This window comes from Rhinolophus sinicus, chromosome 2 (assembly GCF_057876585.1).
Source record: "Rhinolophus sinicus isolate RSI-liver-muscle chromosome 2, RSI-T2T, whole genome shotgun sequence".
Classification (NCBI taxonomy): domain Eukaryota; kingdom Metazoa; phylum Chordata; class Mammalia; order Chiroptera; family Rhinolophidae; genus Rhinolophus; species Rhinolophus sinicus.
In genome coordinates, this window is record NC_142502.1 from 22,016,951 (window position 1) to 22,040,871 (window position 23,921).

General features: G+C 35.0%; 1 long non-coding RNA gene across 1 annotated transcript in view; it reads left to right on the forward strand.

Moving 5' to 3' along the window:
- The window catches only part of LOC141566993 (uncharacterized), a 402,769-nt gene extending 379,579 nt beyond the window's left edge, over positions 1-23,190 (forward strand). Inside the window, exon 6 of the long non-coding RNA XR_016019678.1 lies at positions 23,076-23,190. This is a non-coding gene — a long non-coding RNA (uncharacterized LOC141566993). The remainder of the gene's footprint in view (positions 1-23,075) is intronic.
- The last annotated feature ends 731 nt before the right edge of the window (positions 23,191-23,921 follow it).

The window sequence follows — 23,921 nt, forward strand, 5'->3', positions numbered from 1 at the left end:
CTCTTATCACAAAGTAAGGGACCTAATCCTTGATGAACAAGTCCATATACTTCATAGTTTCATGGAAAGCTGGAGAACATGCTAGTTGTCCAGCTTGTCTGCATAGTAATGTGAATGGATCTACCTGTTGCTCTTAAACATCAGCAGAGTCAGTGTGTGCTGGAAGTGCCTGAAGCTGTGCTAAATGTTTTAGGAAACCAGGTGATGCCTCAATAAGAGAATCACAGCAGCGTTGCTAGGGATTTTGTAGAAAGCCACATTAGGCTTATAAATGGGTGTACATGAACAAAGGAGCCATGTCCACCAGATAAGATATTATGTCTGGCCCAACTTTCTGAAGCTCTATTTTCTAAGACCAAACTGAATATAGCCACTGCTTGGCCAGAGCAGATCCAACCCTGACCCTCTAATACAAGGTCCAGGAGAAAGCATCCTGCCCTACGTAACAGTTTTATTACTTGGTCTACTTCCTTCATGGAAGGGTCAGCAACCTGTCTTCACTGCAATAAACACTTATGTTGGGTAAAGATAGTCCTTCCTGGCCAAAAAGCTAATGACAGCAACATGAACTGGCTTCCTTGATTATCTTTTTCACTGTAAAGAAATCCTGTCATGGGATTCTTTACTGAAGACTAATTTTACCACCAAAGAAATGAAGCAATGTACTGAGGCTCATGGGACTCACTAGTCTTTCTCTGAACTTGAGTTCCCAAAGGCAACCAGCCTTATAAAATGGTAAAATGGACTATTGGTCCTTCTGACATATCTTCAGTTAGGGGAAATCACACTATGAATTTAGTGTGCTGTTGTTATTCACGATGTAGTATGTGCTCGGGCCCAGCAACCAATTCATGGTGCTGAAGGCATATCATTAAGGGTTAAAAAGATTGTGAGTGACTGGGATTACTGGGGGGAAGGGTGGTGGCATGGGAACTAGTGAGAAGGCTACTTTAATGGTCAAATACAAACTGCTAATGGCATGGACTCACACCATGGCATTGGAAGGGGTGAAGAGAAGATAACTGCTTATAGACTGAATCAACAAGGTTTGTGACTGTTTAAATATGAGTTGAAAAACAGGAAAAAGGTAAAGTAATTTCAGATATTTAGATAATGCTTAGGTTATGGTTTAAGAGCAGCAGATTTGATCATAACATTTTTGGTTCCTGCAAGATATGTAGTCCTGAACATTGGGTGAATGGCTTAAAATATTATAATGCAATGACAATAGAAAACTGCAGTTAAGTGTAACATCAGTACATCTCATATTAAAAACATCTCAGTTTGGAGTAAAAAATAATAAGACACATAAGACTACATTGAGTATGATACCAAAATTAAAACTCAAGAAACAAATTTACATGTTATTTAGGAATACCTAAATAGGTGTATTTTTTTAAGTTGCATGGTAAAGATAAACACAAAATCTAGGGTCATGGTTATCTCCATGTGGTAAGGTAGAAGGGTGGGATTAGGGGAAAGCATGGCTTCAAATGAATGGGCAATATTCTTTGTCTTAGGAATGAGTATGGTTTTGTGGGTATTTGTTTTACTATTATGATGTATTATTGATATGTCCACCACATGTATTCTGCCATATGTTTAATTATCACATAATGACATAACTTATAGAAGAATATTCCATTAGCTTTAAATAAAGGAAGAATGGAGACATAGTTTTGGAGATTTTAAGCATATTGTTGACAGTTTTACCCACTGGAGTACCTGATATTTCCTTAGAACATAGAAGAAGGAGGTAAGGGAGATGAACACAATATCCTAGAAATAGCTATCTGTAATGGCTAAAGAGAGGAATCAATAAGTGAAGAAATCAGTGAGAAAGCTGGAAACCAGGGAGTAAATTATATCTTGAAGTGAACGGAATAGAAATGCAAGGGTCATCAACAATGCAAAATGAAGCAGAAAGGTCCAAGTTTACAAAAGGCCCTCAGATTCATCAATTAATAGGCATGCTGTTTAGTGTATTGACTGTGTTACAGTTTAAGAAATGTGCTAAATAACTCATGTAGACATAGATGTTGATAAAGAATTCCATGTATATGATTATATTAGTTTGCTAGGGCTGCCATAGCAAAGTGGGTGGTTTAAACAACAGAGATTTATTTCTCACGGTTTTGAACTCTACAAGTCCAAGGTCAAGGTGTCTGCAAGTTTGCTTTCTTCTGAGGCCTCTCTCTGTGGCGTGCAGATGGTCATCCTCTCGATGCCTCTTCACATGGTAATCCCTCTGTGAACACATATGCCTATTTTCTCTCTCTGAGTGTTTTATTTCCTTACCCCTATAAGGACACCAGTTGAACTAGACTGGGGTCCACCCTAATGACCTCATTTTAACTTAATTACTTCCTTAAACACCCTCTTTCCAAATACAGTCACATTTTGAAATAATATGGGGGTTAGAGTTTCAATACATGAATTTGGCGGGGAGGGGGGGGGGTTACAATTCAGCCCATAACAATTGTCATATTTTAGATTTGCCCAGATTTCCCAGAGAACTTGTAGTCAGCTAAGTAGTCATTAATTCTTTTTATCAATTAAAAATGCTGTTAACTATTGGGCTCAATTCTTGTTCTGAATTCTGATGGGTTAAAACAGTCATCCAATTCCTGTCAGGGCAAAAATTTGAATAAAGATTAAAAGACCTCTCAGATGTTATTGTAAGGGAGTATCCTGCCTCCAACACCCTTCCCAAAATGGCTAAAATATCCTGATACTTGAAGAGTACACATAGTAATTGTCACACTTGCTGCTCTTCTCATTTCCAAGGCAGCAGGGAGACTCCTTTCATGTACTGTGCATGTGTACCGTGAAGTTTGAATGATACATTTGGTATGTGTGTATGCTGGGGAGGGGTGTACAGATAAAGCATCCTTAACAGGCACCCTGAGGTAGCCACAGGAACACCCCGCCGTGCACTACATTGAAGCAGAGGAGAAACTGTACATCCTCACGTTATTAGTTCAGAGCCTAGCACACTGAGGCCAATTAACTTTCCCTTGCCATGTAAAGCATGGGATACTGCCAATTGAATAAACCTATTAATGGAAAGAATGCATTATATCAGCTGGGTTAGAATTATATAAAAAATGAATTTTAGGTTCAGAGCCTGGATGGGAAAATAAAAGCAATTAGAGCTTAATGTGAATCTGATAGTAATATTCTCATAATCACTGATGTCAGAGACCTAAAGAATATATAATAATCACTTAAGTATGTGTTTGAATCCAGAGATTTGAGCCTAGGAAGACTCCTAGTTAGTCTTGATTTTCTGAAGGTCAGAGATTTGGGCTGATTTCGTGTACTGGATTCCAGATGGATTCATACACAAGTTTTTGAAATGAATAACAAGCATTCGCAGTAGAGAAGGCATGGCTGACAAGAGGGAAGAGACGTATGAAGGGGAGGTGCATTCGCACATGACAATTCTGGGGAAGGTAACTGGAAACACAAAGTGGTATTTTTAGATACATTACATGCTAAAATGATTTTAATTTATTTTGAAACCAGGATTTTATGATTCCAAGAATAATTTTCCTTCCTCTTTTGGTGAAAGTATTGGTCAAACTTTAAAAGAAATGTTGATCAGCTGACAAGGTGCTAGAACCAATTTGTGGTCCTCTATTATTTTCTATTATTCTTCTCTTATTTTTCTCTCTTTTCCTTGCGTATTTTTCAATATGACTTTAGGCAATTTACTTAATCCTACTGTAGCTCAGTTTCTCTGCCAAAGAGAATTACTCCAACTGCTTCCTCTGCATCCTAGTTTTTACTTATGTTATTTGGCATACCCATATTGTGTTATGCATGAAGAATATAGAAACGCCAATAAAGAAATACTTTTGAAGTAAAATATATCACTTGTTTATAAGAAGTTCATAGTATAAAGAGAAAACAATACACATCTGTACATTTAATAAAATCTTACAACAAAAGCAGAATGTTTCTGATATGTTTATTGGTTGGTTTTCTTTGCAATGTTCATTTATTATGTTCATTTCTTGACACTTACTGTCTGTCTTACACTGTGCTCTATATTTTCTCTTTCGATATACAGAACAATCATGCAAGCCAGATATTATTATTTTCATTCTATAAATGAGGGACTGAATTATACAAAATTTAGTTAACTTGACCAAGTTCACATGGCCAGAATTTCTCTAACTGTAAAAAACAACAACAAAAACAACAATAAAACAGTCAGATTTGATTACCTGCTTCCCATTGCTTTGATTAGATTTTATGACTTTACTTACTTATTGGGCAAGTACTAATAAGTATTAAACCAAATATTGGGAGTCAGTGCAAATGACTTAAAGAAATAGACCGTACCTTTTGAATTTTTAAAAATGATTGTGAATATATAGAGATGAACTAACATAAAGCAATTAATAGTCTAACTCTCCTATTCCTCAAAAATAAATCCTCTCTTTGCCTGTTTTTTACACTATTTACACAAGGATAAAAAAAAGAAGAAAAAGAAACTAATTTTAAAATGAAACGTATTTGTTACCATGTACATATCTTACAAGAACGAGTTTTTCCAGGAGTGCAATAAACACATATAATAGATAGCTTTATATTCCCAGTGCCTAGCAATACGTTACACATTTTCCTGAAATGCTTCCTGGATTGAATCAACACTGATAGCAGGTTGGAAGAAGATGCTGAGCAGGGAGAAAACAAAGAATTAGCAGGGGGAGGTTACTGTATGCATAAAATAATAATTCCAGGTACTACAAATAGCTGGAAGAAAGCGGGTGTGCTAAATGCAAAGCGACCTTAATCCCACCATCACAACCACTATTTCTGGTTTTCAACTCAGTCAAAGCAGCTTTCAAAGCGACAAGAGCTTTGCAGCTCCCAGGGATGAAATGTAGAGTCAAGCCTTCCTAGCACAATGGTCTAATTACACTGAGCATCTGACAAACTCCAGACCCTCCCTGCACTAACCGAGCGGCAGTCAGTAATTCAAAGAGGGAAAGGAAAGGGTGTGGGGAGTGGAAGGAGAAATGAAAGTAGCCCTGATCTCCACATAAGCCTCAGGGCTTTGTTGCTGTTGCTCTAGCATACTGTAGGATTCAGTTTGTTCCCCCTTCTCGCCTTATATAGACATGGCACAGTTTCAAAAATAGCCTGTGCTGTTTTAGACCTTTAGAGACATCATCAATCATTGTCTTCCATGGTAATGCTTCAATTACCCAGGAGGGGGAAAAATACAGTATCCAAGGAAGTGACTTCCTGATGTGCTGAAAATCCCAACTAAAAAAGGGCAGTGTTTGCATATTAGCCATGTAAGCAGTAGTGTTAGAATTGTGATGAACCATTAATAAGCCTCTCTCATGCTTTCTAAGTATTCAGGAAATGTGTCGCCTGACAGGCCAGATCTTTATAGGATTAGCTTAAAGGTTTGTCACTTTCTACATTGCTTGCTGCCCTTCTGCCTTTTTTATGCCAAACGATATTGTAGTGAGCATTCTGTGTGGCCATAAAAGCCCAGTGTTTCCCCATGATAAGAGCCCCCATTTTAGGCACTTCCAGTTCACCTATGTTAAATGACATGCTGCAAAAATGAAGCCCCGGAACCCTCAGCTTCCATATAAATCTCATTGATTCCTTACCGCCAAGGTGGTTTCAAATTGGCCACTCCCAGGTGATCACCCAGAATAACGAACACCCAAGGGCACTGCTCCCTCCACTCTACACCATTTGTGTCTCTGGGAAACAAACACATGTGACTGCGGCGTCAGCCTGGAGAGTCACACAGGTGCAGCTTGTTTGAATGCAGCTTATGTCATGCTCCCATATGGTAGCCAAGGAGTTCCAACACACGTTAGAAAAAAGAAAAATAAGCCATAGGATTTATATATATACATATATACACAAATACACACACACACACACACACACACACACACACACACACACACATATATATATATATATATATATATATATATATTCACATTTAGGTGCCTGTGTGACACATTTCTGCAGCAAAAATGTATGAGTGTTTATTAAAATAAGCTATTTTTCTATATCTACTTATGCAAACAAAAATATTCAGTGTTTATGGAAAAAGTTAATTTTGGTTTTGAATAGCTAATAAATACAAAGTACTAAGAGGACAGGTTCCATTTACTGATAATTTTATTGATACATTTGCACAGACTAAATATATACTGTGGCATTATTTTCAATATGAAATTTCACACCACAATAAGCCCGTAATTAGAGTTTCAGATTATCATCTGTGACTGCTTTATGATAAGTACACCAATTCCCTTGAAACGTTTGAGGTGCCTACTGCCTGCACCACTGATTTTATGAAGGTTCACAATCTGTGAATACCATCGAATTTAAACTCACTTTATATCCCATACAAACCCCTAATATACACCACCACAAAATCACGTTAGATTGGTCCTTGCTCCTGAACACACATACACACATTATTTATAGTGCTTCAGGGTTTCTTTTTCAATTGTTTTAATTTGTCTCAAGGGATTGATAATGGGATAAAGAGCTTTTCACCATTCAGTCACATGTTATCAACCTAGTTTGAGTCCGCAATGACCACTAATGCTTAGTTTGAAAATACTGTTGACTGCAATTCCTTTTTCTCTTTGAACTACCTATGTTTAAATACCATGTATTTTAAATATTATGAGGTGTTTTTCTTTATGGTAATAATGTTTTAAAGTTTAATGATTGGCTGAAAAACTGTATAGTGATGATTTATTCTATTTTAGACCTTGATGATTTTTTTCTTTAAATTGTAAAATTAGAGTGAGAAATAATTAACCTGAATCACATAAGCATATATATCATCAAGATTGTATGACTAGACAAAGCTAACCACAGCTCAATATACACCCCAACATACTTACTATGCATAAGCATACTTTTCCCCTAAAAAACTAAAATACAAAAAGTCTTTGCTAAACATTAAAATACTGAAATATTTTTTGCATAACATTCAAAGTGAGTACTAGTTTAGTTGGTGGCTGCTTCAAGAATTTATGATCTAAAAGTCACATACCATTTGTAAGGCAGTCAAAATGGACTTCAGATAACGGTGATACATATGTAGACACATCAAATAGATGATAGAGAGATATCCCTCTTGCATGAGTTTGGGATGGATAAACCAGGATTTGGTGGGGAAAAATTTCAAGATTCTATGAACACTATTAAATATTACAGACATAATGAGTATTTAAGATTCTATCATCTATTACAGAATGCATCTCATTAATTTCTGTTAGTCAGAATTCTTCCCTTGAGTCATCAGGAAAGATATTTTAAGGCTAGTTCCACAAATGAATGGAGAAGAGAAAATTTTCATACTTCTGGCCCCATCATAGAAAAAAAGAAAGACCTTATTAATACTGATCTGAAGCTTGAGAAATGTAGCTGGATCTTTGTCAAAGTAGAACCGTATCTTACTGACACTCTGTGATCCTCATATTATCACATCTCCACATTTCACATTCCATCTCCACCAGCACTTACCTGTCAATGGACAAGAAGATTCAGGTGGAAGATTAAAGTGGGAGCAAAATAGGACGGACATTAAAAAACAAAACAAAAGCAATTCCGTAGAGAAGCAAAAGTGAAAGATAATATGCCAAATAAAAACTGCCCATGGGATGCATTATTAGATAAGAATTCAAAAAGTAATGTATAAGGGGCCCAAAGTGGTCAAAAGTTGTGAATCAGTTCTGCTGTTATTTGTCTCTTGAGTCTCTGGCATGAAAACTGGGCCTTCATTAAAACAAGAGCTCCTTCACTTTGTTACAGTATGGGATTACAACTCATCATAAACATTCAATTACTAAATAATGAGGGCATTCATTGTAGACAGAGGTTGGCAGGAATGTTATTTAGTAGAAATGGCCAAGGCAGAGAGATGAGAAAAAGGGCAATCAGAAATCCTGAAACCATTGTAAAAATGTGTGAGTAGATTTAGTAGCAGCCAATTCATGTATAAAAGCCAATTCATGAAAAAAGATAATTTTTAGACATTTAGACCTTGGTGGGCTTCTCGGTACTGAAATGTGTTTTACTTTACTTTGACATCAGATTCATTGTGAAATATGTAAAATTTTAAGAGCTAATTAAAGCAGCATGGCATTATGTCAATAAATAAATGAACAGTTTTCAGTTTTATATCCCACATATGAGTGAAATCATATGCTTCTCAGCTCTTTCTGTCAGACTTATTTTACTTAGCTTTACAATCTCAAGATCTATCCATGTTGTTGCAAATGGCAGTATTTTATTTTTTCTTATGGCTGAATATATTCCATTGCATATATGTACCACATCTTCTTTATACAGTCATCTATTGAAGGACAACAAATGAAAAAGACAAACAAAAACTCATACATACAGACAACAGTTTAGTGGTTACTGGGGGGGGGGGGGGAGGAGGTTGGTAGAAGAATTAGGTAAAGGATGACAGAATTAGACTATATGATGATGGAAAGAGAACTGACTCTGGACGGTATACAAAAAATGCAATATAGATGATGTATTATAGAATTGTACACTTGAAACCTATATAATTTTACTAACCAGAGACGTCATCAAAATGGTGGCGTGAGGTAAGCCTCTGTAAATCTCCCCTGGAATTTACAACTAATCGAACAACTACAACTCCACAAAGGACTCCATGCACAGCAGACAGGCAAGACGAAGAGGCACACTACTGAATTCACCTAAAGGTGGACGAATCGCACGAGCAGGGGAGGAGGGAAGGGAGAAGTGCAGAGAGGGAGCCGGGCGGGCGCAGGACGCAGACCTAGCTCAGTGCTCCAAGCTCGCTGCTTCCCGGAACTACCGCAGCTGCAGGACAGGGAAGAACTCGGACTGCTAGGGCTCCGTTTATGGCCCACGGTGCTGAGGGGACAGCATATAACACGGTTGAACCCAACGCTCACGGCAGAGACCTCGGAGAAAAGACTGAGGGAAGAAGGCTGAAAATGGTGGTTTAAGCCCTCACTGCTGAGCAGAGAACAGAAGCCTTAGGCACTGAGAATAGCCGCCTCCTCCCTACCCTGCCAGAGCTCGCCCCGCCCCCACCAGCCCGGTGGGGAGCAGTTGCAGTGGAACAGTCGCAGTGTCAGATAAGAAGAACAGAAATTTGCTGCTCTGAGAACTGTGGACTGCAGACACAGAATCACAGCCCAACTAGTTCTGGCAAAGTGGAGGGAGCTGTGGAAGCAGGACTGGCTGTGGTGGTGGTCACCACCATTGCTCTGAGCCACCTCTCACAACTCACCCCGGCCCCACCTATCTGGGTGGAAACCTGCAGGAGTAAACAGAACTGCTGAAACATATGGGCTCTGAATCTGGTGCAGGAAGAGCTTTGGAACTTCAAAAGCTCTCCGCATACCCACATGGACACTGCACCCTGTGACCCAGGCGAACTATTAACAGAGGAGAAGCCTGTCTCCCAGGGAATCCCTCCATTGTGTGAGAAGCTGGAATACTACAGAGAAAACATAGCACTACTTGTGAGAGAGAAAAAAAGGCTGCAGTCGGAGAGAAAATAAAACATTTTACCAACAAGTACTGGAAAACAAAAGAAAGACCTATTCCTATCAACTTGTTGCAGAATCCACTCCTGTGATGTCTAGGAAGAGAAATAATAAATCAGTAATTGCCATGAATAACCAAGGCAACAAGACAGCTCAGAAAGAAAGTGAAAAGTCTCCAGAAAAGGAACTTAAAGATACAGAAATATGTGACTTAAATGACAGAGAATTCAAGATTGCAGTTCTGAAAAAAACTCAACGAGATGCAAGAAAACACAGAAAGACAGTTTAATGAACTCAGAAACACAATCAAAGAACAACATGAGCATTTTACGAAAGAGATTGAAATTTTAAAAAAGAACCAAATAGAATTTCTGGAGATAAAGAACTCAATAGAAGCAATTAAGAATGAAATATCCAGCTTAGGTAGTAGAGTTGACCAGATGGAGGAAAGAATCAGTGACATCGAAGATAGAAACCTGGAAATGACATGGATGGAAGATGAAAGAGATTTGAGACTTAAAAGAAATGAAAGAACTCTACAAGAACTTTCTGACTCCATCAGAAAGAGCAATATAAGAATAATAGGCATACCAGAAGGAGAAGAAAGAGAGAAGGGAACAGAGAATATATTCAAACAAATTGTCGATGAGAACTTCCCAAATTTGTGGACAGAACTGGATCCTTGAATCCAAGAAGCAAATAGAATACCTAATTACCCAATCCCAAAAGGCCTTCTTCAAAACAAATTGTATTGAAGCTGTCTAAAATCAACAACAAAGAAAGAATCCTCAAGGCAGCCAGGTTAAAGAAGACAGTAACCTACAAAGGAAAGCCCATTAGATTATCATCAGATTTTTCAGCAGAAACTCTACAAGCTAGGAGGGAGTGGAACCAAATATTCAAACTATTGAAAGAGAGAAATTATGAGCCAAGAATAATATTTCCAGCAAAGATATCCTTTAGCTATTAAGGAGGAATAAAGACCTTTCCAGACATACAGAAGTTGAGGGAATTTTCTAGTACAGGACCTGTACTACAAGAAATACTAAAGGAGACTATCCGACCACCATCAACAGGGACAATTTGTGGCAACCAAAACATAAAAAGGGGGATAGTAAACGCCTGAACCGGAATATGGAAATGGAGAAAGTAAGCGTGCTGAAGAAAATGGAATACTCTAAATATCAAACTTTCTTTTACATAAACTTAAGGGTAACCACTCAAAAAAAAAAAAAAAAATCCAGAACTGAAATATATACTGTAATAAAAGAAGAAACAGAGGGAAACATCATAGAATACCACCACACAGAAATAATAGACAACAGCAAAAAGGCAAAGAAACAATGGAGACACAGCCTTACCAGAAAACTAAAGATAGAATGATAGGAAATCCTCACATATCAAAAATCACCCTAAATGTAAATGGACTGAACTCACCAATAAAAAGGCACAGATTGGATCAAAAAAACTAAACCCAACCATATGCTGTCTCCAAGAGACACATCTCAGCTACAAGGACAAGCATAGACTCAAAATGAAAGGGTGGAAATTGACACTCCAAGCAAATGGTATCCGGAGAAAATCAGGTGTATCCATACTGATATCAGATGAAGCAGACTTCAGGGTGAAAAATGTAATGAGACAAAGATGGACATTTCATAATGGTAAAGGGGACTATACAACAAGAAGACATAACAGTCACCAATATATACGCCCCCAATCAGGGAGCACTGAAATATACCAAGCAACTACTAACAGAACTAAAGGGAGAAATTGACCAAAACACAGTTATACTACGGGACTTAAGTACATCATTGACAGCTATGGACAGATCATCCAAACAGAAAATAAATAACGAAATAGCAGCCCTAAATGACACATTAGATGAAATGGACATAATTGGCATATATAGAGCACTTCATCCTAAAACATCAGACTATAATTTTTTTTCTAGTGTACATGGAACATTCTCAAGGATAGACCATATATAGGGATATAAAATCAGCCTCAGCAAATTTAAGAAGATTGAAATTATACCAAGCATATTCTCTAATCACAAGACTTTGAAATTGGATATGAACTGCAAAAAGAAAGCCGGCGAAAACACAAATACATGGAGATTAAACAATATTATTTTAAAGAACGACTGGGTCAAAGAAGAAATTAGAGGAGAGATCAAAAGATACATAGAAACAAATGACAATGAAAATACATCCTACCAAAATTTTGGGGATGCAGCAAAAGCAGTTTTAAGAGGGAAATTTATATCATTACAGGCCTATCTCAAGAAACAAGGAAAATCCCAATAAATAACCTCATGTTACACATTAAAGAACCAGAAAAAATTCTCTAGAGAACTAGAAAAGTTCTCTAAACTTTTCTAGGAACTGCTGAGCTTGGGTCAGCAGAAGAAAAGGAAGGTCAGCAGAAAAGGAAATAACAAAAATCAAAGCAGAACTAAATGAAATAGAGAACAAAAAGACAATAGAAAAAATTAATGTGACAAAGAGCTGGTTCTTTGAAAAGATTAGCAAAATTGACAAACTCTTGGCTAGACTCACTAAGATAAAAAGAAAGAAGACACTAATTAACAAAATCAGAAATGAAAAAGTGGAACTTATCACGGACACCACAGAAATACAAAGGATCATCCAAGAATAGTAGGAAGGACTATATGACACCAAATTCAATAGCCTAGAAGAAAGGGACAAGTTCTTAGAAACATATAGCCTTCCAAGGCTGAACCATGAAGAACTGGAAAATCTAAACAGACCGATCACCAGTAACAAAATTGAATCAATCATCCAAAACCTTCCCAAAAGCAAAAGTCTGGGACCAGATGGATTCACTAGTGAATTCTACCAAACGTTCAAAGAGGATCTAATACCAATCCTGCTCAAACTCTTCCAAAAAATTGAGGAAGAGACAGTACTCCCTAACTCATTTTATGAGGCCAACATTACCCTGATACCAAAACCTGGTAAGGACAACACAAAAAAAGAAAACTACAGACCAATAACTCTGATGAATACAGATGCAAAAATACTAAACAAATTTCTAGCAAATTGAATACAACAAAGCATTAAAAAGATTATTCATCACGACCAAGTGGGGTTTATCCCTGGGGCACAAGGATGGTTCAACATCCACAAATCCATCAATGTGATACATCACATAAATAAAATAAAGGACAAAAATCATATGATTATATCAATTGATGCAGAAAAAACATTTGACAAGATACAACATCCATTTATTATTAAAACACTTAATAAAATAAGTATAGAAAGAAAATTCCTTATCATAATAAAGGCCATATATGACAAACCCTTAGCTAATCTCATAATTAATGGTGAAAAACTGAAGCCCTTTGCTCTACGTTCAGGAACACGACAGTGCTGTCCCCTATCACCTGTGCTTTTCAACATAGTGTTGGAAGTCCTTGCCAGAGCAATCAGGCAAGAGAAAGAAATAAAAGGCATCCAATTGGGAATGAAGAAGTTCAATTGTCACTCTTTGCAGATGGCATGATGCTATATATAGAAAACCCTAAAGCTATTAGAAACAATCAACGAAAACAGTAAAGTTGCTGGCTACAAAATCAACGTACAAAAGTCCATTGCATTCCTACATACTAACAATGAAATCTCAGAAAAAGAAATACAAAAAACAATTCCTTTTGCAATTGCAGCAAAAGAATAAAATACCTAGGAATAAACTTAACCAAGGATGTGAAAGACCTATATGCTGAAAACTATAAGATATTTTTAAAAGAAATTGAAGAAGACACAAAGAAATGGAAAGACATTCCGTGCTCATGGATTGGAAGAATCAACATAGTTAAAATGGCTATATTACCCAATGCAATATACAGATTTAATTCAATCCCCATCAAAATCCCAATGGCATTTTTTAAAGAAATAGAACAAAAAATCATCAGATTTGTTTGGAACCACAAAAGACCCCAAATATCCAAAGCAATCTTAAGAAAAAAGAACAATAATGGAGGTATCACACTCCCTGACTTTCGCTTGTACTACAGGGCTACAATAATCAAAACAGCATGGTATTGGCAGAAAAACAGACACATAGACCAATGGAATAGAATTGAGAACCCAGAAATAAAACCACATAAATATGGACAGGTAATTTTTGACAAAGAAGCAAAAAATATACAATGGAGAAAAGAAAGCCTCTTCAATAAATGGTGCTGGCAGAATTGGATAGCCACGTGCAAAAGAATGAAACTGGGCTGCTGTCACCATGTACCAAAATTAATTCAAAATGTATCAAAGACTTAAGCATAAGACCTGAAACAATAAACTGCATAGAAGAAAACATAGGTACTAAACTTATGGAACTTGGGTTCAAAGAACATTTTATGAATTTGACTCCAAAGGCAAGGGAAGTAAAAGCTAAAATAAACGAATGGGACTATGTGAAACTTAAAAGCTTCTGCACAGCAAAAGAAACCATTGACAAAATACAGAGGCAACCAACTGAATGAGAGGAGATTTTTGCAAACAGTGCCTCCGATAAGGGGCTAATATCCAAAATATACAAGGAACTCATGAAACTCAACAACAAGAAAACAAACAACCCAATTGAAAATGGTCAGAGGACCTGAAGAGACATTTCTCCAAAGAGGACATACAAATGGCAAATAGACATATGAAAAAATGTTCAACATCACTAATCATTAGAGAAATGCAAATCAAAACCACAATGAGATATCACCTCACCCCAGTCAGAATGGCTATCATCAACAAGACAATTAGTAACAAGTGTTGGAGAGGCTGTGGAGAAAAAGGAACCCTCATACACTGTTGGTGGGAATGCAGACTGGTGCAGCCGTTATGGAAGGCAGTGTGGAGGTTCCTCAAAAAATTACGAATAGAATTACCATATGACCCAGCAATCCCTCTCCTGGGTTATCTACCCAAAAAATCTGAAAACATTTATACATAAAGACACGTTTGCTCCAATGTTCATTGCAACTTTATTTACAGTGGTCAAGACATGGAAACAACCAAAATGTCCTTTGATAGACGAATGGGTAAAGAAGTTGTGGTATATATACACAAAGGAATACTATTCGGCAGTGAGAAAAGATGAAATAGGACCATTTGTGACAAAATGGATGGATCTTGTGAGTATAATGCTAAGCAAAATAAGTCAGACAGAAAAAGCAGAGAACCATATCATTTCACTGATATGTGGTATATAAACCAAAAACAACAAAAGAACAAGACAAACAAATGAGAAACAGACACTCATAGACACAGATAATAGTTTAGTTGTTATCAGAGAGTAACGGTGTTGGGGGGTGGGAGATGAGGTTAAAGGGGATCAAATGTATGGTGATGGAAGGAGAACTGACTCTGGGTGGTGAACACACAATGGGATTTATAGATGATGTAATACAGAATTGTACACCTGAAATCTATGTAATTTTACTAACAATTGTCACCCCAATAAACAAAAAAAAATGTACTAACCAATGTCACTCCAATAAATTTAATAAGTAAAGAATTAATAAATACACACACACTTTATCTCTACCCAATACCACTGTTCCTCAAGAATGATTTCTATGACTACTGGTTGATAACTGGTCAACATTTCTTCAAGAAACTTTCCAATGGTGAAAAAGAACGGATTTATGGAAGATACCTATTTCCTTCTGGTGTCTGGCTAGTAAGACAAACTGAAGTTTACTGCTTTAAATGTAAGGAACATGGTCTTTACTGATGTTGCTGTTTTACTTAAGATCATTTTCTGGATGATAGTCATAGATTGATTTTTTTAAATTGTTGATATCTCTGCAAGTCAGTATAAAGTACAAATTATTTCTTAAGAATTAGAGAAAGATAAAAAAGCTATTTATATTCCAATTTCTTAGGACATCACTTTTCTAGTTAGTCTCTCCCTCAGTGCCAGGCATCCAGGAACACTTAAAAAATGTTTAGGGGTGATATATATAGAACTATATCCACAGGCCCTTCAGACATCTAGAAAGTTATAATGATTTTCCCAGGGTTAGTTCTTACACTTAATGTTCATCAGCTGATAGATTAAATTTTATTTCTTTGGACTTCTTCTTTAGTTGTTGGTGAATTGTTTACTGAATTATCCTTTGATTATAGAGTAAATTAGATTAGTTTTCAAGTTTCAAATATTATCTATTTGATACATGAAACAAATTATATTAATTCACATCTCTCCTGTTCAGAAATTTTATTTCCTCTTATAAATTTTGCCATTAACAAATTAGCTACCTAAGAATACTAAATGTGAATTTGACTCTCAATTTACAAGTTTCTATTTTGAAAATGGAATGTGATCACTGTCTACACAATTTAGCTAAATGTTGCTTCCTCTTCATTTTTGTTAACATTTATGAAGGCAAACAATGCAAGTAGATACCTTGTATATCACAACATATAAACAGAGCTTCTTACAGTATTTATTGGAGCCATAAGAACACACATTCAAAAACATTGAGGGTTTTTTGTTGTTGTTGTTGTTGTTGTTGTTTGGCATTTTACAAGAAATCAATTAAAAATATAGTTGAAGGAAGACCTGGAATGTGAATCTTATGAAACAAGCAAACTTTACTGTATTTTTTTTAATTTTGATTTTATTGAGTTTGTTCAGAAGTTAAATCTACAAGAATCATTTACCTAATCTGAGATACATAGATTATTCAGTGAGGAAAGAACATTATAGACATTCTAATTTATATTATTGTACTGGTCAGTGATCCTTTTACTCTTTTTATGCCTCTGGGATTTCTGTAAAATACTTCCCACACATATTATATAGCACAGTTCCCCATTCCACCCTCTGCCAACAGTGGCATCTAAAAAATGTTTTCCAACCAAAGCTGATTGTCTAACAGTTTTAACAAATATAAGTGTTTATTCTTTATATTTCCTTTTTCTAAAAGTGCCCATAAATTACAAGATAACAATTCTTCTAACTTATCAAATAAAGTACAAATTTTCCAAGTATAATCTTAGTGTCCAAAAAATTCATGTATGTATTCCAATATTTTTAAAGGCAGTCTATATATAGCATGTGTAGTAATTTCCTTAAGCAATATACTTCAGTAACCAACCTACACATTCTATAGCAATATTTGATTATATTGTTTACTCTATATTTACTGTATAAAGTAGCATATTTACTATATTAAATATCATACTGAATATTTAACTTTTAGATGGGAAATGCAAATATCAGGGTACAACTTGTGTTGCAAAAAAATAAAATCATTCATTCTAATCAATTATGAGCTCTTGGTGGCTCAATTATATAAATAACTAGATTAAAAGCTATAACTCAGGATCATTTTTTTTTTCTTTTGCTTGTGTTTTTAATTATCTAGAATACTAAAAAGAAGCAATCATACGTGGTTCTAGACACAGCAAGTTTTGAAATTCTGATATTTGGTATCATTGTGTATTCACTGCTTTAACCAAGGGACATATTTTGAATAAAGACACAATATCATTTTTTTCCCTGTCCATTGGAATCTGTGATATTTGGAACCCCAAGAAAACATACCACAATTAGTTGAGAAGCTATTTTTTTCTTCTTATCTGAGTACCTGAATTCACAATTACACACAAATCACTTACCTCTGAAGAGAAGTTACTAAGAAATCCACTCTTAGTAAACAATACTAAACATTCAATTTAAAGTTTCCATGTGCTTTCAACAGTCAAAAAGTTACCTAACTCAAGGTTTCTTTCTACAAAATATTAAAGTTAATTCAACCTACTTCTACGCTTGTCATGTCAGCTAACACTTATAGTTCTGGAAATAATTTACTTATAGAACCACTAAAGTGATTGAGAACATAGGGGTAGCTCTCACTTTTTATTCTTTAAAGGAATGCACTGAAAAAAATAAAATGAACTCTATTAAGAAGGATAGATGATTTTATTCTGCTTTGTAATCAGAAAAACAACAGAGAGAGGACCAATTAAATAATCAGTTTACACATATTGTTCAAGATGGGAACTGTTTCCTCATTTAAATCATTCAATACAAAGTTAGCTCATAAAAAATGATTTAACAAAAATATTCTGTACATATTATTGTCTTTTGAGATTGACAAAAGAATGTAAATTCTCTGTGTTCACATTTTTTGTAGGTTCTCAGGATATTGAGCTGTACCTATTGTAGGCTTCCATGATGCAGCTCCTAGGAAAACTGATTTTACATTTCTACAATGGTTGCAACTACAACAAAGATGAGCATGCCTAAAAAAATGGTTAAAAAATTTGTGCCTAAAAAAAAAGAAATATTTTTGTTCCTAACCAGTGCTTAAAAAATTAGAAGTGTCCAATATTGGTAATTTCCTAAAAAGGAGGAGGAGGAGGAGGAGGAGGAGGAGGAGGAGGAGGAGGAGGAGGAGGAGGAGGAGGAGGAGGAGGAGGAGGAGGAGGAGGAGGAGGAGGAGGAGGAGGAGGAGGAGGAGGAGGAGGAGGAGGAGGAGGAGGAGGAGGAGAAGAAGAAGAAGAAGAAGAAGAAGAAGAAGAAGAAGAAGAAGAAGAAGAAGAAGAAGAAGAAGAAGAAGAAGAAGAAGAAAGAAAAACTCTAAACTCTATAAAGTCTACATTTTTTTAGTCTATCTAATAGGGAATAAAAACATATTAACTTTTAGTATTTGTATTACCACAGTCTCCATATGTATCCAAGCTATCCCAGAAATTAGTTCACTAAGGTATTATTAGAATTCTTTGGGAAACCTCAAACCATGAAGTGGTTTTTGGCCTATTTGGAATTTTGATTGCTTTCGGAGAGGAGGAAGGATGTATGAAATTTAGAGCCTCATTCGACTCCATCTCAGCCTACATTCACCTTAGGACATTTGCAGAATTCTACCAAAATTTTCTAGAATATCAGGTTCTTCTAATTATTTGCTAATTTGGAATGTGCCTTTAATATAACACATTCTTGACTATTATTGAAAATAATGGCCTTAGTGAATAGGATATTCATTAATTTGAACATTATATGAATGCATATGTGTATTATTTGTATTAGTGTGCCCAAATTTCATGTTGTGTCATTAAAAAAGAATTAATAATTTTAGCTATAGAACTTATATCTTCACCACAATATTTTTAAGTGGAATATTAGACAAATCATTTTACATTACAGTTATACTTACGTTCCTGTCTCCTTCATGGATCTTTACAGGAGCACAACCATACCATATGAAAAGTGTTCTTATAACTGCTAGAATTGATATTCATTGGAAGCGATACACATGCCTGCTTCCTCCATTCAATCCATTTCAGTTTCATAACGTCTACTGCATGCACATTCTGTGCTTTACAGTTATTAGTTATGAAGAATAACTTTCACTGAATGAGCTTGCAATTTTATATGAGAGGACTAAACCCTCCCCCAAGTAATTATAATAAAATGTAAATAGAGGAAATGCCCAAACATGTCTAAACAAACTGCTAAAATAATTTGAGGAGGAAAAATGTTTTCTGTGAGAGTTTCAGAAGGTTTCTTTTAAAACATGGTATTTAATCTGATCCTTATTTGCTTCTGAACATGTTTTATGGAGGTATCATCTATGAATTTTGCGTAAACTAAAATGGACACATACTAAGTGTACAGCTGGATGACCTTTTTCACATGTATTCCCCTTCCTGTGATTACTAGCAAGATCAAAGTATAGAACAACCATCATCCTTATGCCTCTGTCCAGCCCATCTCCCACTCCCAATGAAAATCACTATTTCACTGTAATCATTGATTAGTTTTGCATACCTTGACCTTGGTATGAATACAATAGTACCATACAGTACATACACTTTTTCATATCCCTTCTTTCACATAACATAGTATGTCTCACATTCTTCCTTGTTACTGTATGTATAAGCAATTCCTTCTTCTGAATAGTGTTTTATTACATTCTCCAATTGGAGAACATTTGGGTTGTTTCTGATTTGGAACATTTGCATTATTTCTGGTTTGAGACATTTTTGAAAAAATATTTCATTTACTATCTTACATAAGTATATTTGTGAACTTAAGTAATCAATTATCTTGAGTATATTGCTAGTAAAAATTGCTGAGTTATAGAGTACATAAATAAAAATAGTTTTCCATAGTGGTTTAATCATCTTATATTCCCTCCAGCAATATATGAGCATTTTGTGGTGCCACATCTTGCCACCACTAAGCATTGCTTGGCCTTTTAATAAAATCTTGTGTAATCATATTTCCTATCATTTTAATTTGTATGTTCCTGATTACTAATGACTTTATACATATTTCAGATATGTTCTTTGAGGAAATACCTGTTCAACTTTGAAATCTCTGTCAGAAATCAGATAGATGATAAATAGATATATAGATAGATGACAGAATTATGGATAGATAGGTGGTGATAGGTAGGTGGGTAGGTAGGTAGATGATACATGATAGATCGATAGATTGATAGATCGATAGATCGATAGATCGATGGATCGATAGATCGATAGATCGATAGATAGATAGATAGATAGTCAGTTTTTCTACAATGGAACATATATATTCCTAAAAATCACTACTATGCAAAAATTACACAAAAAAACCACAAGGCTTATGAGAAAAAAACAGAAGTTAGGGACATAACACTCAAAAACTTTGTCAATGAGAGAGAGAGAAAGATAAGAACCTATTAAATAATGTATTCAAATGATACATTGTTTCCCACATATGGAATAGTTAAAAAATGAATAAATATTACAATAAATTTAGCACTTTTCTTCTTGAAAAAGACCAAAAGTTTGCTCTCAGAAGTGGGCATGAAAGGGGTTACAGCTTGTTATGATTATGAATCGGTATGAGAAAGGTTATGTGAAATCTGATGAGAAGTTCTAGCACCAGCTGTGAAAGTGTGGCTCACAGTACACACAGTGAACAGAGGTAGCTGGTGGATGTTTGAGGTATGTGTGTATTCAGTTGGTGCACACCTATGAAGCTCAGTTCAGCAGGATGCAGTTTTTTCTGTTTTCAGGTGTTTCTTGCAGAAGAAATTGTGTATAAGTAAAAGCAAAATTTGCAGTGTGCTCAAATTGCTCCCTAATATAGCAAATGAATTGGAACAAATCCGTGTTTTCAGAAAAAGTGTTGGAGCAGAACTGACTGCATATCCTCTTGAACATAATTTCTAAGATTCATAAGTAATAACGTAAAACCTTGGGATAATTGAATTAACTAATGTAAAATCCTTGGATACCCAAATGAAGTGTTTGCAAACATTTTCTGTAAAGGTCCAGATAGTAAAAATATATGGCTTTGACGATGATAAGGTCTCTCTTGCAATTACTTAAATATGAGTAGTAGTTCCAAAGCAGCCAAGTCAAAGTGAAAATGACTGACTGTGGCTGTTAAATAAAACTATTTACAAAAAAAAAAAAAAATGATGACAAGCAAAAAGTTTTTAAACATTTGCTTCTTACTTTTACATGCTATAGGGGCCTATACCTTTGGAAGGTTTACAGTTCCCATTGTAATCTACAGTTTTCTCCCTAAAATAGAGGTTAAAAGTTACTGTATTAAAATTTACAATAACTGTGGTTGAGGCTATCCTAGGAGCAATAGTAATAGAAAACTACAACCATGTATGTAAGATAATTGAGTGACCAAAAATAAAGTCTCAGTTTATCCAGAATACGAAAGCGCATAGTGAAGAACAAAACCTGAATGTGTTTAGCAGGTCATATAGTGTTTGGGCAAATATAATTTCCTTTTCCTTGGTTTGTAATACCGGAGTATGAGAAAAGACTATGAAATATGTTTAAATTTGGGGGGGAAAACCCAACTATGGGCTTATTTGCAAGATAATTATGAAAAAGGGAGGGGGGAAATCATAAAATATTTAATGCAATGTACTATGTTTACCATATACAGAATTTGTCTTTTTCTTACTAAAATGGTAATTTGGATTTCGGAATCTTAACATGGGCTAATGAAAAGTGTTTATAGTTTATGTAATATGCTGCTATCAGAGAGATTACAAATTGGATTTGTTTTGTGGTGACCATATCAAGTGCTTGATTATTACAAAATATAACAATACGTTTTTAAAACATTGTAAACTAACAGTAACAAAGGTTTATAACCTAAATTAACATATGTTTATTTTAGTGTTTTATTTTGACTTTGATTAAATTGATAGCCAAGTCATTATTTCTCAGATATCCATAAGCATATTTTAATCTATCAACCAAATCTCCTGTCAACTCTTTTTTTATCACCACACAGTAACTAAAATTATATATATATATATATATATATATATATATATATATGTATATATATATATATGTATATATATATATATATATATATATATGTATGTATTTGTTTTGATGAGAACTTTTAAGATCTACTTTCTTAGCACCTTTCAAATATGCAATACAGCAATAACTATAGTCATAACGGTATACATTACATTCCACAATTTACGTATTTTTTATTGGAAGTTTGTAACTTTTTACCCTCTTCACCCATTTCCTTCCATCTCTGCAACGCCTCCTCCTCTGGCAACCATGAATCTGTTCTCTGTATCTATGAACTTGTTTGTTTGTTTGTTTTGTTTTTCAGATTCCAAATATAAGTGAGATCATATGGCATTTCTGCTTCTCTAAGTCATTTCACTTAGCATAATGCCCTCTAGGTCCATCCATGTTGTCACAAACGGCAAAATTTCGTTCTTTTTTATGGCCAAATAGTATTCATTATGTATACACACACACACACACACACACACACACACACACACACACACACACACACATATATGACATCTTTATTCATTCATTCATCAGTGAACAGTTAGGTTGTTTCCACATCTTGGCTATTGTAAATAATGCTACAGTGAACATGGGGATGCATATATCTTTTTAAATGTGTGTTTTTATTTTCTCTCAGGTAAATACCCAGCAGTGGAATGACTAAATCATATAGTAGTTTTATTTTTAATTTTTTTGAGGAACCTCCATACTGTTTTCCATAATGGCTGTACTAATTTACATTCCCACCAATGAAGGTCATTATTTCTCCACATCCTGGCTAAGTCTTGTTATTTCTTGTTGTTTTTAATAATAGCCATTCTGACAACTGTGAGGCGATATCTCATTGTGGTTTTGATTTTCATTTCCTTAATAATTAGTGATGTTGACCATCTTTTCATGTATGTATTGGCCATCTGTATGTCTTCTTTGGAAAAAAATGTGCAAATTATCTGCCTATTTTTAAAATTCAGATTGATTGTTTTGTTTTGCTATTGAGTTGTGTGAGTTGTATATATATATATATATTTTTTTTTTTTTTTTGGGTATTTACCCTTTATCACATATATGATTTGCAAATATTTTCTCCCATTCAGTAGCTAGCTTTTGCATTTTGTTGATGGTTTCCGTGGCTCTCAGAAGCTTTTAGGTTGACGTAAACCCATGTGTTTATTTTTTGCTTTTTTGCCTTTACTTTTAGAGTCAGAGCCAACACTTCATTTTACTGTCTCAAGATGAGGATCTTCAAAACAAATTAAAGAAAATAAATGAGTGATGTTTACCTCCAAAGCTGTCTTTAAGATTTAACAAATCATTCCTGGAAAATAAAATTAAAAAAAAAAAAAAGATTGTATGCTTCACTTTATGAAAATAAAGGTAGTAAAAACAGTTAGAGTTGTTTTGTATGCTTCATATTTCTTAATTAGCTCAACACTATATTAACATCTGCATGAGAAGGGTTGTCAACTCAAAAGAGTTGATCAGTCTCAGTCTTCCAAAAATTAAGTTTGTATAAGCAAAATATTGTTAATACAAATATTTCACAGATGGTATGTTTTGTGTGAAGATCCTGTAGATGTGTTGATAGTCTCACTGCCCATAATATTTTTATTCTCAAGGTAAACCTCTACCAAACTTTTATGAAGTAGTAATATATTATATACCAACAGAAAATTATACGCACCTCCATTCTGATATCATTGGATACTGTAGTAAGTAATCACAGATTTTCAGTTTCATTATTGAATAGATTTCTAGCTCTCTCTGATGCTTGCCAGAAGGTTCTATTGTAAAATACAGGCTAGAAGATCAGGAGATCCCAGAAGATAATGCAGAATGTGACAAAATAAATCAGCTTCATTGTAGATGTATAAAATAACCACACTGAGGAGGCTATGGGAAAATTTAATCGACCTATGTAACTTTGGAAATGATGGGTTATTTACTGTAAGATTAAAGAAAAAGGGAAATGTGAAGAACAGCCATCTATAAAGTTGTTTCTTATAAGAATATGGGTCAATTTTGGACATTATTGGACTATCTAATT